Raw genomic sequence first — 14,488 nt, 5'->3', positions numbered from 1 at the left:
AGCAGACGCAGTACGGTAGTCCACGGCTGTAGCTACCTCTGTGTCGGCAGTGCTCGTCCATAATTGTATACCTACCTGTGGTGGGTTTTTTTTCTCTATCTTCTTCATACTAGTAGTTTAGGAGTCTGCTGACAGTGTCCAGCAGGTCCGTCATTATATAATATATACCTGTCCTGCAGTAGTGATATATATATATATTTTTTATATCATTATCATCCAGTCTATACTAGCAGACGCAGTACGGTAGTCCACGGCTGTAGCTACCTCTGTGTCGGCAGTCGCTCGTCCATAATTGTATACCTACCTGTGGTGTTTTTTTTTTTTCTATCTTCTTCATACTAGTAGTTTAGGAGTCTGCTGACAGTGTCCAGCAGGTCCGTCATTATATAATATATACCTGTCCTGCAGTAGTGATATATATATGTATTTTTTATATCATTATCATCCAGTCTATACTAGCAGACGCAGTACGGTAGTCCACGGCTGTAGCTACCTCTGTGTCGGCAGTGCTCGTCCATAATTGTATACCTACCTGTGGTGGGGTTTTTGTTTTCTATCTTCTTCATACTAGTAGTTTAGGAGTCTGCTGACAGTGTCACACAGGTCCGTCATTATATAATATATACCTGTCCTGCAGTAGTGATATATATATATTTTTTATATCATTATCATCCAGTCTATACTAGCAGACGCAGTACGGTAGTCCACGGCTGTAGCTACCTCTGTGTCGGCAGTCGCTTGTCCATAATTGTATACCTACCTGTGGTGGTTTTTTTTTCTTCTATCTTCTTCATTCTAGTAGTTTAGGAGTCTGCTGACAGTGTCCAGCAGGTCCGTCATTATATAATATATACCTGTCCTGCAGTAGTGATATATATATATATTTTTTATATCATTATCATCCAGTCTATACTAGCAGACGCAGTACGGTAGTCCACGGCTGTAGCTACCTCTGTGTCGGCAGTGCTCGTCCATAATTGTATACCTACCTGTGGTGGTTTTTTTTTTTTCTATCTTCTTCATACTAGTAGTTTAGGAGTCTGCTGACAGTGTCCAGCAGGTCCGTCATTATATAATATATACCTGTCCTGCAGTAGTGATATATATATATATTTTTTATATCATTATCATCCAGTCTATACTAGCAGACGCAGTACGGTAGTCCACGGCTGTAGCTACCTCTGTGTCGGCAGTCACTCGTCATCCATAAGTATACTAGTATCCATCCATCTCCATTGTTTACCTGAGGTGCCTTTTAGTTGTGCCTATTAAAATATGGAGAACAAAAATGTTGAGGTTCCAAAAATAGGGAAAGATCAAGATCGACTTCCACCTCGTGCTGAAGCTGCTGCCACTAGTCATGGCCGAGACGATGAAATGCCATCAACGTCGTCTGCCAAGGCCGATGCCCAATGTCATACTACAGAGCATGTAAAATCCAAAACACCAAATATCAGTAAAAAAAGGACTCAAAAATCTAAAATAAAATCGTCGGAGGAGAAGCGTAAACTTGCCAATATGCCATTTACCACACGGAGTGGCAAGGAACGGCTGAGGCCCTGGCCTATGTTCATGGCTAGTGGTTCAGCTTCACATGAGGATGGAAGCACTCACCCTCTCGCTAGAAAAATGAAAAGACTTAAGCTGGCAAAAGCACAGCAAAGAACTGTGCGTTCTTCGAAATCACAAATCCACAAGGAGAGTCCAATTGTGTCGGTTGCGATGCCTGACCTTCCCAACACTGGACGTGAAGAGCATGCGCCTTCCACCATTTGCACGCCCCCTGCAAGTGCTGGAAGGAGCACCCGCAGTCCAGTTCCTGATAGTCAGATTGAAGATGTCACTGTTGAAGTACACCAGGATGAGGAGGATATGGGTGTTGCTGGCGCTGGGGAGGAAATTGACCAGGAGGATTCTGATGATGAGGTGGTTTGTTTAAGTCAGGCACCCGGGGAGACACCTGTTGTCCGTGGGAGGAATATGGCCATTGACATGTCTGGTGAAAATACCAAAAAAATCAGCTCTTCGGTGTGGAATTATTTCAACAGAAATGCGGACAACATTTGTCAAGCCGTGTGTTGCCTTTGTCAAGCTGTAATAAGTAGGGGTAAGGACGTTAACCACCTCGGAACATCCTCCCTTATACGTCACCTGCAGCGCATTCATCATAAGTCAGTGACAAGTTCAAAAACTTTGGGCGACAGCGGAAGCAGTCCACTGACCAGTAAATCCCTTCCTCTTGTAACCAAGCTCACGCAAACCACCCCACCAACTCCCTCAGTGTCAATTTCCTCCTTCCCCAGGAATGCCAATAGTCCTGCAGGCCATGTCACTGGCAATTCTGACGAGTCCTCTCCTGCCTGGGATTCCTCCGATGCATCCTTGCGTGTAACGCCTACTGCTGCTGGCGCTGCTGTTGTTGCTGCTGGGAGTCGATGGTCATCCCAGAGGGGAAGTCGTAAGACCACTTTTACTACTTTCACCAAGCAATTGACTGTCCAACAGTCCTTTGCGAGGAAGATGAAATATCACAGCAGTCATCCTGCTGCAAAGCGGATAACTGAGGCCTTGGCATCCTGGGCGGTGAGAAACGTGGTTCCGGTATCCATCATTACTGCAGAGCCAACTATAGACTTGTTTGAGGTACTGTGTCCCCGGTACCAAATACCATCTAGGTTCCATTTCTCTAGGCAGGCGATACCGAAAATGTACACAGACCTCAGAAAAAGACTCACCAGTGTCCTAAAAAATGCAGTTGTACCCAATGTCCACTTAACCACGGACATGTGGACAAGTGGAGCAGGGCAGACTCAGGACTATATGACTGTGACAGCCCACTGGGTAGATGTATGGACTCCCGCCGCAAGAACAGCAGCGGCGGCACCAGTAGCAGCATCTCGCAAACGCCAACTCTTTCCTAGGCAGGCTACGCTTTGTATCACCGCTTTCCAGAATACGCACACAGCTAAAAACCTCTTACGGCAACTGAGGAAGATCATCGCAGAATGGCTTACCCCAATTGGACTCTCCTGTGGATTTGTGGCATCGGACAACGCCAGCAATATTGTGTGTGCATTAAATATGGGCAAATTCCAGCACGTCCCATGTTTTGCACATACCTTGAATTTGGTGGTGCAGAATTATTTAAAAAACGAGAGGGGCGTGCAAGAGATGCTGTCGGTGGCCAGAAGAATTGCGGCACACTTTCGGCGTACAGGCACCACGTACAGAAGACTGGAGCACCACCAAAAACGCCTGAACCTGCCCTGCCATCATCTGAAGCAAGAAGTGGTAACGAGGTGGAATTCAACCCTCTATATGCTTCAGAGGTTGGAGGAGCAGCAAAAGGCCATTCAAGCCTATACAACTGAGCACGATATAGGAGGTGGAATGCACCTGTCTCAAGCGCAGTGGAGAATGATTTCAACGTTGTGCAAGGTTCTGCAACCTTTTGAACTTGCCACATGTGAAGTCAGTTCAGACACTGCCAGCCTGAGTCAGGTCATTCCCCTCATCAGGCTTTTGCAGAAGAAGCTGGAGACATTGAAGGAGGAGCTAACACAGAGCGATTCCGCTAGGCATGTGGGACTTGTGGATGGAGCCCTTAATTCGCTTAACAAGGATTCACGGGTGGTCAATCTGTTGAAATCAGAGCACTACATTTTGGCCACCGTGCTCGATCCTAGATTTAAAACCTACCTTGGATCTCTCTTTCCGGCAGACACAAGTCTGCAGGGGTTCAAAGAACTGCTGGTGAGAAAATTGTCAAGTCAAGCGGAACGCGACCTGTCAACATCTCCTCCTTCACATTCTCCCGCAACTGGGGGTGCGAGGAAAAGGCTCAGAATTCCGAGCCCACCCGCTGGCGGTGATGCAGGGCAGTCTGGAGCGACTGCTGATGCTGACATCTGGTCCGGACTGAAGGACCTGCCAACGATTACGGACATGTCGTCTACTGTCACTGCATATGATTCTCTCCCCATTGAAAGAATGGTGGAGGATTATATGAGTGACCGCATCCAAGTAGGCACGTCAGACAGTCCGTACTTATACTGGCAGGAAAAAGAGGCAATTTGGAGGCCCTTGCACAAACTGGCTTTATTCTACCTAAGTTGCCCTCCCACAAGTGTGTACTCCGAAAGAGTGTTTAGTGCCGCCGCTCACCTTGTCAGCAATCGGCGTACGAGGTTACATCCAGAAAATGTGGAGAAGATGATGTTCATTAAAATTAATTATAATCAATTCCTCCGTGGAGACATTCACCAGCAGCAATTGCCTCCACAAAGTACACAGGGAGCTGAGATGGTGGATTCCAGTGGGGACGAATTGATAATCTGTGAGGAGGGGGATGTACACGGTGATATATCGGAGGATGATGATGAGGTGGACATCTTGCCTCTGTAGAGCCAGTTTGTGCAAGGAGAGATTAATTGCTTCTTTTTTGGTGGGGGTCCAAACCAACCCGTCATTTCAGTCACAGTCGTGTGGCAGACCCTGTCACTGAAATGATGGGTTGGTTTAAGTGTGCATGTCCTGTTTATACAACATAAGGGTGGGTGGGAGGGCCCAAGGACAATTCCATCTTGCACCTCTTTTTTCTTTCATTTTTCTTTGCGTCATGTGCTGTTTGGGGAGTGTTTTTTGGAAGGGCCAGCCTGCGTGACACTGCAGTGCCACTCCTAGATGGGCCAGGTGTTTGTGTCGGCCACTAGGGTCGCTTAGCTTACTCACACAGCTACCTCATTGCACCTCTTTTTTTCTTTGCGTCATGTGCTGTTTGGGGAGTATTTTTTGGAAGGGCCATCCTGCCTAACACTGCAGTGCCACTCCTAGATGGGCCAGGTGTTTGTGTCGGCCACTTGGGTCGCTGAGCTTAGTCACACAGCTACCTCATTGCGCCTCTTTTTTTCTTTGTGTCATGTGCTGTTTGGGGAGTGTTTTTTGGAAGGGCCATCCTGCGTGACACTGCAGTGCCACTCCTAGATGGGCCAGGTGTTTGTGTCGGCCACTAGGGTCGCTTAGCTTACTCACACAGCTACCTCATTGCGCCTCTTTTTTTTCTTCTTTGCGTCATGTGCTGTTTGGGGAGTATTTTTTGGAAGGGCCATCCTGCCTGACACTGCAGTGCCACTCCTAGATGGGCCAGGTGTTTGTGTCGGCCATTTGGGTCGCTGAGCTTAGTCACACAGCTACCTCATTGCGCCTCTTTTTTTCTTTGCGTCATGTGCTGTTTGGGGAGTGTTTTTTGGAAGGGCCATCCTGCGTGACACTGCAGTGCCACTCCTAGATGGGCCAGGTGTTTGTGTCGGCCACTTGGGTCGCTGAGCTTAGTCATCCAGCGACCTCGGTGCAAATTTTAGGACTAAAAATAATATTGTGAGGTGTGAGGTGTTCAGAATAGACTGAAAATGAGTGGAAATTATGGTTATTGAGGTTAATAATACTTTGGGATCAAAATGACCCCCAAATTCTATGATTTAAGCTGTTTTTTAGGGTTTTTTGAAAAAAACACCCGAATCCAAAACACACCCGAATCCGACAAAAAAAATTCGGTGAGGTTTTGCCAAAACGCGTTCGAACCCAAAACACGGCCGCAGAACCGAACCTAAAACCAAAACACAAAACCCGAAAAATTTCCGGTGCACATCTCTAGTTTGCCCATGCCAGACACTTCGAATAAGGGGCTATTTGAAGTGCTCTCACTGTATTCAAATGTATCTTATCAAGTACACTTTCCCTAATGGCAGCAATACACACGTGCAGAAACCCAGGCACATACAAGCCGGTATCCGGTCTATAGATCAAGTCTAAAAAGGTTTACAGTTAATAGGTCGACCACTAATGGTAGACATGCATTAGGTCAACAGGGTCAAAAGGTCGACGTGTAAAAGGTTGTCCGTTCCAAAGGTCGACAGGATCAAACAATTTACAGAGTCAAATGGTGGGCATAACAATGGTCGATACACATATGGTCAACACAAGATATTTTATTTTATTTATTTTAATTTTTTTTCAACTTTTTCAAACTTTAACATCCATGTGAATTACGATTGGGAATAGTAACCTTGCCCGAATCATGACTCACTAATGGGGTTTGTTTGTGGCAGAAAAGTGACAAAACACCCAAAAAAATAAAACTAAAGTGTGTCTACCTTTTTGTGTCGACCATTTCCATGTCAATCTTTTGACTCTATCGACCTTTTGACCCTTTTGACCTAATGCATGTCTACCATTAGTGGTAGACCTATTGACTGTAGATCTTTTTAGTGCAGATCTAATAATCCACACACATACTGTACAAGCCAGGCTGGCCTCTTTGTTCTGGGAAATGTTTGTGTACATTCATATTTATCACTGTTTCTTTTAATTCAGAATTCTGTGCTCAATTCTTCCATGCAAGAGTTCTCATACAGACAGTGAGATCTATTCACAGACTGGGAGACAATGCACCCTCATTTTAATTATGTATAAATTCATCCCTTTCTTTGTCCCCCTGGCACATACATAGCTGCACTCCACTCTCCCATATAAAATGCATTCAGACGGAGCAGAAGACATCAAAGCATAGGCAAAGAACCAGCCTCTGCCACATCTGAAGAACAAATAGGCTCAGCATGGACTCTCTTGGCCCTGTAGACCTCATTTAAATATCTTATTCTGCAAATTGGATAGCCACTTCTGCATGTGGGGCCAGTGGAAGGTGCATGTGTGTGTCTCACCCAGTTTATCTTCATGAGAATATGCAAAATGATGCACCCTACAGGGCCAGGATCCACAATCATCCAGCAGTGTACATTTACATGCATGCATAGCATACATACTTACAAAGCAACAAGCACACGTGGCACGTAAGGTGGAAAACATTTGCCTATGGACATATGGGGGGTCATTCCGAGTTGATTGCCCGCTAGCAACTTTTTGCAGCGCTGCGATCAGATAGTCGTCGCCTATTGGGGAGTGTATTTTCACTTTGCAAGTGTGTGAATACTTTTGCAGCCGACAACACAAAAAGTTTTTTTGCAGTTTCTGAGTAGCTCTGGACTTACTGAGCCGCTGCGATCACTTCAGTCTGTCCGGTCCCGTAATTGACGTCAGACACACGCCCTGCAAACACTTGGACACGCCTGCGTTTTTCCAAACACTCCCAGAAAACGGTCAGTTGACACCCATAAACGCCCTCTTTTCGTCAATCACCTTGCGATCGGCTGTGCGAATGGATTCTTCGTTAAATTCATCGCCCAGCACCGTTCCTCTTTGTACCCGTACGACCCGCCTGCGCATCGCAGTGCATACGCATACGTAGTTTTGCTGAGTTTTAACCTAATGCAGCGCTGCAAAAAGTTGCTAGCGAGCGATCAACTCGGAATGACCCCCATTGTACACATTATTGCACAGAAACACAGAAACAGCAGAGATGTTACACATCCACAGGGTGAGACAGTTATTTTATGTCTTTACATTCTTTCAATAACAAATTTTACACAAGGGAATGACTGGAAAACTTTTGCTAATTACTTAATATAACGGCTTCCTAACGATCCATAGGAACATGTTTTAAAAGTTATATTACACCATACATCCGCTTCTTCTAACCTCTAAACATGTTTCTAAAATGACTCTGTGTAAAAAACCCTTCTAGAGTCACTTTCTAAAAAAAAAAAAAAAAAAAGCAGAAGTGAGGTTGTTGACTCACAGATGTCATTGTTGAAATCCTGCCACTAACATAATGTTTTTCACGTGTCTGTGGTTCTTCTGTATGGGTCCAATGGTCACAGGACAACCTGGGGTAATGGAAAATAACTTTACCTCCAATTACAGTATGTAGAGACTGAGAAGTAAAAGTAATGGTGATGAGCTCAAGTCTTTCAACAACGTTCATTGTGTGCCCTATGCACAATAATATGACATTCTACATTGCAGAGGAAGAGTAATAATTGGTTAACATTTCTATTATTATTATTATTATTATTATTATTAATATTATTATTATTTAAAGTTAAACTATTCAAATGCTTTTTTACTATTAGAATTATGTGGTGCCAGCATATTCTGTAGAGCGGTACAGTGAGTGAATGTTATTTAGCCATATTAGTCCATGCCCCCATGACGTTTATAATATAATTTTCCTACAGATAAGAAAACACACACAGAAGGACCTACTTAGGGGCCTATTTATCATTGTATATTTGCGGCTATATCTGCATCTGTTTTCAGTGGTAAGCTGCAAATATTAAGTATGCCCCGAATATATGAAGGAGGGATATCAGCAGGTATCGGATCCCTCCATTCCCGCCCACAGCCGCATCCCTCACAGGTTTCTATAGGGGATGTAAAGCTGCCCGATTTACCAATATCCGGAATGTGATGCATCTGAAAATGGCGGTAGCCAATTGTAGCATATGGACTACACATTGCGTGGCTGGCCAGAAACCCTCCCCAGAATTGGCCACTGTGCAGTGTGGTACGGCTGACTTGTGCATGCCCAGACCCCCGGAGCTCATTAATCTTATTGATGATATATTGCAATGCAATCTTGGGCACTAATATTGTGCCCTGATCGAACTGAATATGCAATTATTGATAAATGGGCCCCTTTGTCAGAAGTTAAATTATCCTACTGAAGCAATGTGTAAAGATAAAAACCCTGGGCCTCAATCAGGTCCGGTTGCTATGAAGGAAATCACCCAATATACCGATGTTCAGTACACTATGCCTGTACAAGACCTGTGCATTATGGATCCTGTTTTGTCGCCAGCAAAGCGGCTGCCGACATCAGGTGATTGACAGTCTGCATCCGTTTGATAGTGGGGAGGCTGCGGTGATCGATTCCTTTTCACATAACAGTGGCGTCACCTCCGTTTTATCAGAGATCCAAAACCATGAACTCCATCTTCTGAAGGAGATTTCCTGGCCTCAGCGACAGACAGGAGCCGATATGCGTAACCTCAGAGTTACTCAGCCAGCCAATGGTGTTGCAGAGTGATCCGATGCTGTGTCCTCAGATGCACATGCATGCAGGAGCCATCTAATTAATAATCTTGCTGCATTACCATATGTGAGAATTGTTGCTAGCAGCTGTGCTTACTACAACTGCACATGAATCAGGCCCATTGGTAGGCATTGAGCCATGCAGATTGCACGTTAGTAGGAAGGAATTGAGTCATGCAGATAGCACATTGGTTGGAAGGAAGCCAAGTAGATAGCACGTATTTTGGAACTGAGCCATGCAGATAGCACATTAGTTTGAATTGAGCCATGCAGATAGCACATTGGCTGGAAGTGAACCATGGAAACAGCATATTTGCAATTGAGCCATGCAGATAGCACATTGGTTGGAACTGAGCAATGCAGATAGCACATTGGCTGGAACTGAACCATGCAGATAGCACATTGGCTGGAACTGAGCCATGCAGTTAGCACATTGGTTGGAACTGAGCGATGCAGATAGCACATTGGCTGGAACTGAACCATGCAGATAGCACATTGGCTGGAACTGAGCCATGCAGTTAGCACATTGACTGGAACTGATCCATGCAGATAGCACGTTTGTAGGAGTTTAATCATTTAGACAGCACATTGGTTGGATAGAGTACAGCCGTTCAGATACCACATTGTTTGTAATTGCAGAAATGCAATCTTCTGAACTACTGTTTTTATTTAATGTATTTACAACTAAACACCTACAGTATATATGAATGCCATTAATGATTGGTTGAGCTCTTCATTCTTTTCAAGATCTTGGTGTATTATTTTAATTTAGTAAATTTTTTGTCCCAGTTTAAAGTGACTGAATGATACACTGGAATCAGGTTGTGTTTAAAGGAAAACTTGCGATTTTGAATTTAATTTCACGTAAATATTAATGGATATATTGATTGTCTTGCACTGGGCACCAGGACCAGTTGTTTTTGCAGCGAGGAGTGCCGGCTGAATTGGATCAGTATATATATATATATATATATATATATATATTTATGTATATTTGTGTATATATATTGTATACATCGGCAAGTGTGTATACCCTATATTGTTAACGCGGTCGTTAACGAGGAACAATATCTTTAGTTTTCAACTTGAAATCTAAAGATATTGTACGAGACAGCATGCACCTGTATGTGGGTGCATGCCGTCACTGCCGAGACGCAAACGATATAGCTCACTGGTGGTCATTCTGAGTTGTTCGCTCACTAGCAGTTTTTAGCAGCCATGCAAACGCTAAGCCACCGCCCTCTGGGAGTTAGCAGAAGTGCAAACGAAAGGATCGCAGAGCGACTACAAAAAAAAATTGTGCCGTTTTAGAGTAGCTCCAGACCTACTCCTAGCTTGCGATCACTTCAGACTGTTCAGTTCCAGATTTGATGTCACAAACACGCCCTGCATTCTCCCAGCCACGCCTGCGTTTTTCCTGGCACGGCTGCGTTTTTCCGAACACTCCCTGAAAACGGTCAGTTGACACCCAGAAACGCCCACTTCATGTCAATCACTCTGCGGCCAGCAGTGCGATTGAAAAGCTTCGCTAGACGTTGTGTGAAACTGCATTGGCCGTTGTGAAAGTACGTCGCACGTGCGCATTGCACCGCATGCGCAGAAGTGACTTTTTTTGCTTCATCGCTGTGCAGTGAACATTTTCAGCTAGCAATCAACTCGGAATGACCCCCACTGTGTATGAACAATATTGTTTGCGGGGGATCTAGCACGATGTCACTGACATCGGCAAGTGTGTACCCAGCCTTAGCCCACATTTGTACTGTAAATAGTATAGATACTGTATCTTTACAAAGGTGGAGTGGAAGCTGTTATTGGTAGTTTTTCTCATTGAATTTCAGTGTCTCTTTTCATTGTGCTGCAAAACAATAGGTAGCTATATTACCATCCAATTAGCCGAGACCAAACTGATTTACTGATGGTAATTCAGAGTTGATCAAAGCAGCAAATTTGTTAGCAGTTGGGCGAAACCATGTGCACTGCAGCTGGGGGGGGGGGGGGGGGGCAGATATAACATTTGCAGAGTGAGTTAGATTTGGTTGGGTTATATTGTTTCTGTGCAGGGTAAATACTGGCTGCTTTATTTTTACACTGCAATTTAGATTTCAATTTGAACACACCCCACCCAAATCTAACTCTCCCTGCACGTTATATCTGCCCCCTCCTGCAGTGCACATGGTTTTGCCCAGCTGCTTACAAATTTGTTACTGCGATCAACTCTGAATTACCCCGAGACCAAACTGCTATAAAAGGTTTTGCAAGACAGCAATACCAAATCAGCATAATTTACAAGTAAAGCCTAAGGGTCGATCATATTACCCGCGAAGGGCGTGATGTGCCATTGCCACTGTGTTTAAACGCCGGCAATGGCACACAATCTCGCACCCTTCGCGGGCTGGTTTCGGACTGAATTTGCACCAAAGTAATCGGAGCCCTATGGGGTAGCGAGCACTTTTGTGTGAATTCGGGCCACCGTAAAGTGCGGCCGCTGATGTGATGATTCGCACCCGCGATTTCAGCGTGGCTAACAGGATCGACTCGTAAAGTCCTGTATGCACTAGGCGATATAGTAAGCAATATCGCTCATATTTACTCTCCCGAGCGATATCGCTTACTATATTGTCCAGTGTATATGCTGTTATCGACCTTCAGTGTTGGCCGTGCATGCAGCTCAATTTGAACTCATCGTCCAAAGCTGCATGCACGGCCCAGCCGTGGTATGACATCACTGTGCGATATCACTAGCGATATCGCACAGAGGGGGTCATTCCGAGTTGATCTCTAGCTGAAAATGTTCGCTGCACTGATGCAAAAAAAGGCACTTCTGCATATGCATATGCACGCGCGATGTACTTTCACAATGACCAATGTATTTTTACACAAGGTCTAGCGAAGCTTTTCAGTCGCACTGGTGGCCGCAGAGTGATTGACAGGAAGAGGGCGTTTCTGGGTGTCAACTGGCCGTTTTCAGGGAGTGTTCGAAAAAATGCAGGCATGCCAGGAAAAATGCAGGCATGGCTGGGCGAACGCAGGGCGTGTTCGTGACGTCAAAACAGGAACTGAACAGTCTGAAGTCATCGCAAGCGCTGCGTAGGTCTGAAGCTACTCTGAAACTGCACAAAATTATTTTGTAGCCGCTGTGCGATCCTTTCGTTCGCACTTCTGCTAAACTAAAATACACTCCCAGTGGGAGGCGGCATAGCGTTTGCACGGCTGCTAAAAACAGCTAGCGAGCGAACAACTCGGAATGACCCCCAGTGTAACATAGTAACATAGTATTTGAGGTTGAAAAAAGACAATTGTCCATCGAGTTCAACCTATTTGTGGTGTCCTATGCATGATGATTTGACTAAAATTTCTGACTGATGCTGCTGTCAGCCATTGCATTTTATCCCCTTTTATAGTAACTATAATGCATGACTATGCACCATACCCCTGGATATCCTTATCCAATAGGAATTTATCTAACCCATTCTTAAAGGTGTTGACAGATTCCGCCATTACAACTCCCTCGGGCAGGGAATTCCAAACACGTATTGTCCTTACCGTGAAAAAGCCTTTACGCCGTATTGTGCGGAATCTCCTCTCCTCTAACCTGAGCGAGTGTCCACGAGTCCTCTGTGTTGATCTAACCAAAAACAGGTCCCGTGCAAGCTCTGTGTATTGTCCCCTTATATATTTGTAGATGTTGATCATATCCCCTCTTAGTCTTCGCTTTTCCAATGTAAACATGCCTAGTCTTTCAAGCCTTTCCTTGTATTCCATCGTCTCCATGCCCTTAATTAGTTTCTTTGGTCGCCCTCCTCTGTACCTTTTCAAGCTCCAGGATATCCTTTTTGTAGTACGGTGCCCAGAACTGTACACAGTATTCAAGGTGTGGCCTCACTAGTGATTTATATAACGGGAGTATAATACTCTCGTCCCTAGCATCAATACCCCGTTTTATGCATGCTAATATCTTATTAGCCTTCTTTGCTGCAGTCCTACTTTGGGTACTACTGCTTAGCTTGCTATATATGAGGACACCTAAGTCCTTTTCCAGTACAGAATCCCCTAATTTTACCCCATTTAGTAGGTAGGTGTAATTTTTGTTCTTGTTACCACAGTGCATTACCTTACACTTGTCTGTGTTGAAGCCCATTCTCCATTTGGCTGCCCATGCTTCTAATTTAGTGTGTATGCTCACATCGTGCGGCCTGGGCTGGGATGGGACACTAGGACGGGTGGCCAGACTTTTGGAGTCGGTAATCTACTTTAAAAGCTGAAAAGCTTTTGTGATCTACCTACGCAGGATAATTGTGTGCCAAAAAAGTGGCACTGCATAACAAAAAAGGGGACGTGGTATAACAAAAAAGGGGCGTAGCCGTGCTGCACAGGGTGTAATGACTGTCTTGCATGAAATCACACATTGGCCCCCACAGTTAAAAACCTCAAACACATATGCTCCCAGTGCCAGATATGCCCCCACAGTGCCAGATATGCCCCCACAGTGCCACATGCCAGATATGCCCACACAGTGCCATGTGCCCACAGTGCCAGATATGCCTCCACAGTGCCATGTACCCACAGTGCCACATATGCCCCCACAGTGCCACATATGCCCCCACAGTGCCAGATATACTTACTTTAGCTGGCTGGATCCCTGCTGACTGTCTCCCCGCTGGCTGGCTGGCTGGCTGTCTCCCCGCTGGCTGGATCTTGCTCCCGTGCTTGCTCCCGCTTCCCGCTGCTGCTGCTGTCCTGCTGCCGCCGGCACTGTCTGGATCATACCGGATCCAGCAGGCGCACAGGCTCCTCACATCGCGTTCCCAATCGTGCATTGCGCGGGTGAGCGGCTGACATCATGATGTCACCTGCTCAATGCATCATTGGGAACAGTCCAGACTCAGGCGGCAGAGGCGGAAATTGGATTGCGATCTACCGGTGAGAGCTCTGCGATCTACTGGTAGATTGCGATCGATGTTTTGGCCGCCTCTGCACTAAGAGATGTCGCTCATAAAGCACATCGCCTAGTCTGTATAGGCCTTTAGACTGATATTTTATTTGCATAAAAGATTGCAAGACACTCTTCATATAAAATCCAGAGTATTTTTAAAACTAAAATGGAAACACTGCAAACAGCTGTGCTGAGTAGCAGCCAGGGCAGGGCAGGGCAGGGCAGGGCCAGAATTATCATAAGCAGCTTTAAACACTGAAAACCAAGAATTCCTTGTCATATGTAATTTAGTATGCATCATTGTCAGGCTTCGAGAGTTTATTATTGTACATTGTTAGCTTAATCTCAGATAACCTAGTCTATTTTAATAGAATCTGTTTCCTCGTAGTTGTACACTCACTGCCATAACGTTTCCATATACAATGACATATGCAATTGCAGTTGGCGCTGTAAGCAGGTGACTCAGCTGGTGTTTCCATGGTGCACAGAAAACAAAACAAGAGAGATTACAACACTGAATAGAATGCTCAGTTGTTCTCATTCAACATTTTATGACACACCTTGCAG

General features: G+C 45.1%; 1 long non-coding RNA gene across 1 annotated transcript in view; it reads right to left on the bottom strand.

Annotated features, from left to right (window-relative positions):
* LOC135043865 (uncharacterized) overlaps window positions 1-14,048 on the bottom strand; it is a 36,985-nt gene extending 22,937 nt beyond the window's left edge. The window contains exon 1 of the long non-coding RNA XR_010236663.1: window positions 13,611-14,048. This is a non-coding gene — a long non-coding RNA (uncharacterized LOC135043865). The remainder of the gene's footprint in view (window positions 1-13,610) is intronic.
* Window positions 14,049-14,488: the final 440 nt, after the last annotated feature.

Source organism: Pseudophryne corroboree, chromosome 2 (genome assembly GCF_028390025.1).
Source record: "Pseudophryne corroboree isolate aPseCor3 chromosome 2, aPseCor3.hap2, whole genome shotgun sequence".
Classification (NCBI taxonomy): domain Eukaryota; kingdom Metazoa; phylum Chordata; class Amphibia; order Anura; family Myobatrachidae; genus Pseudophryne; species Pseudophryne corroboree.
The sequence above is the reverse complement of the archived record's forward strand: the minus strand, read 5'-3'. Positions and strand labels throughout refer to the sequence as shown.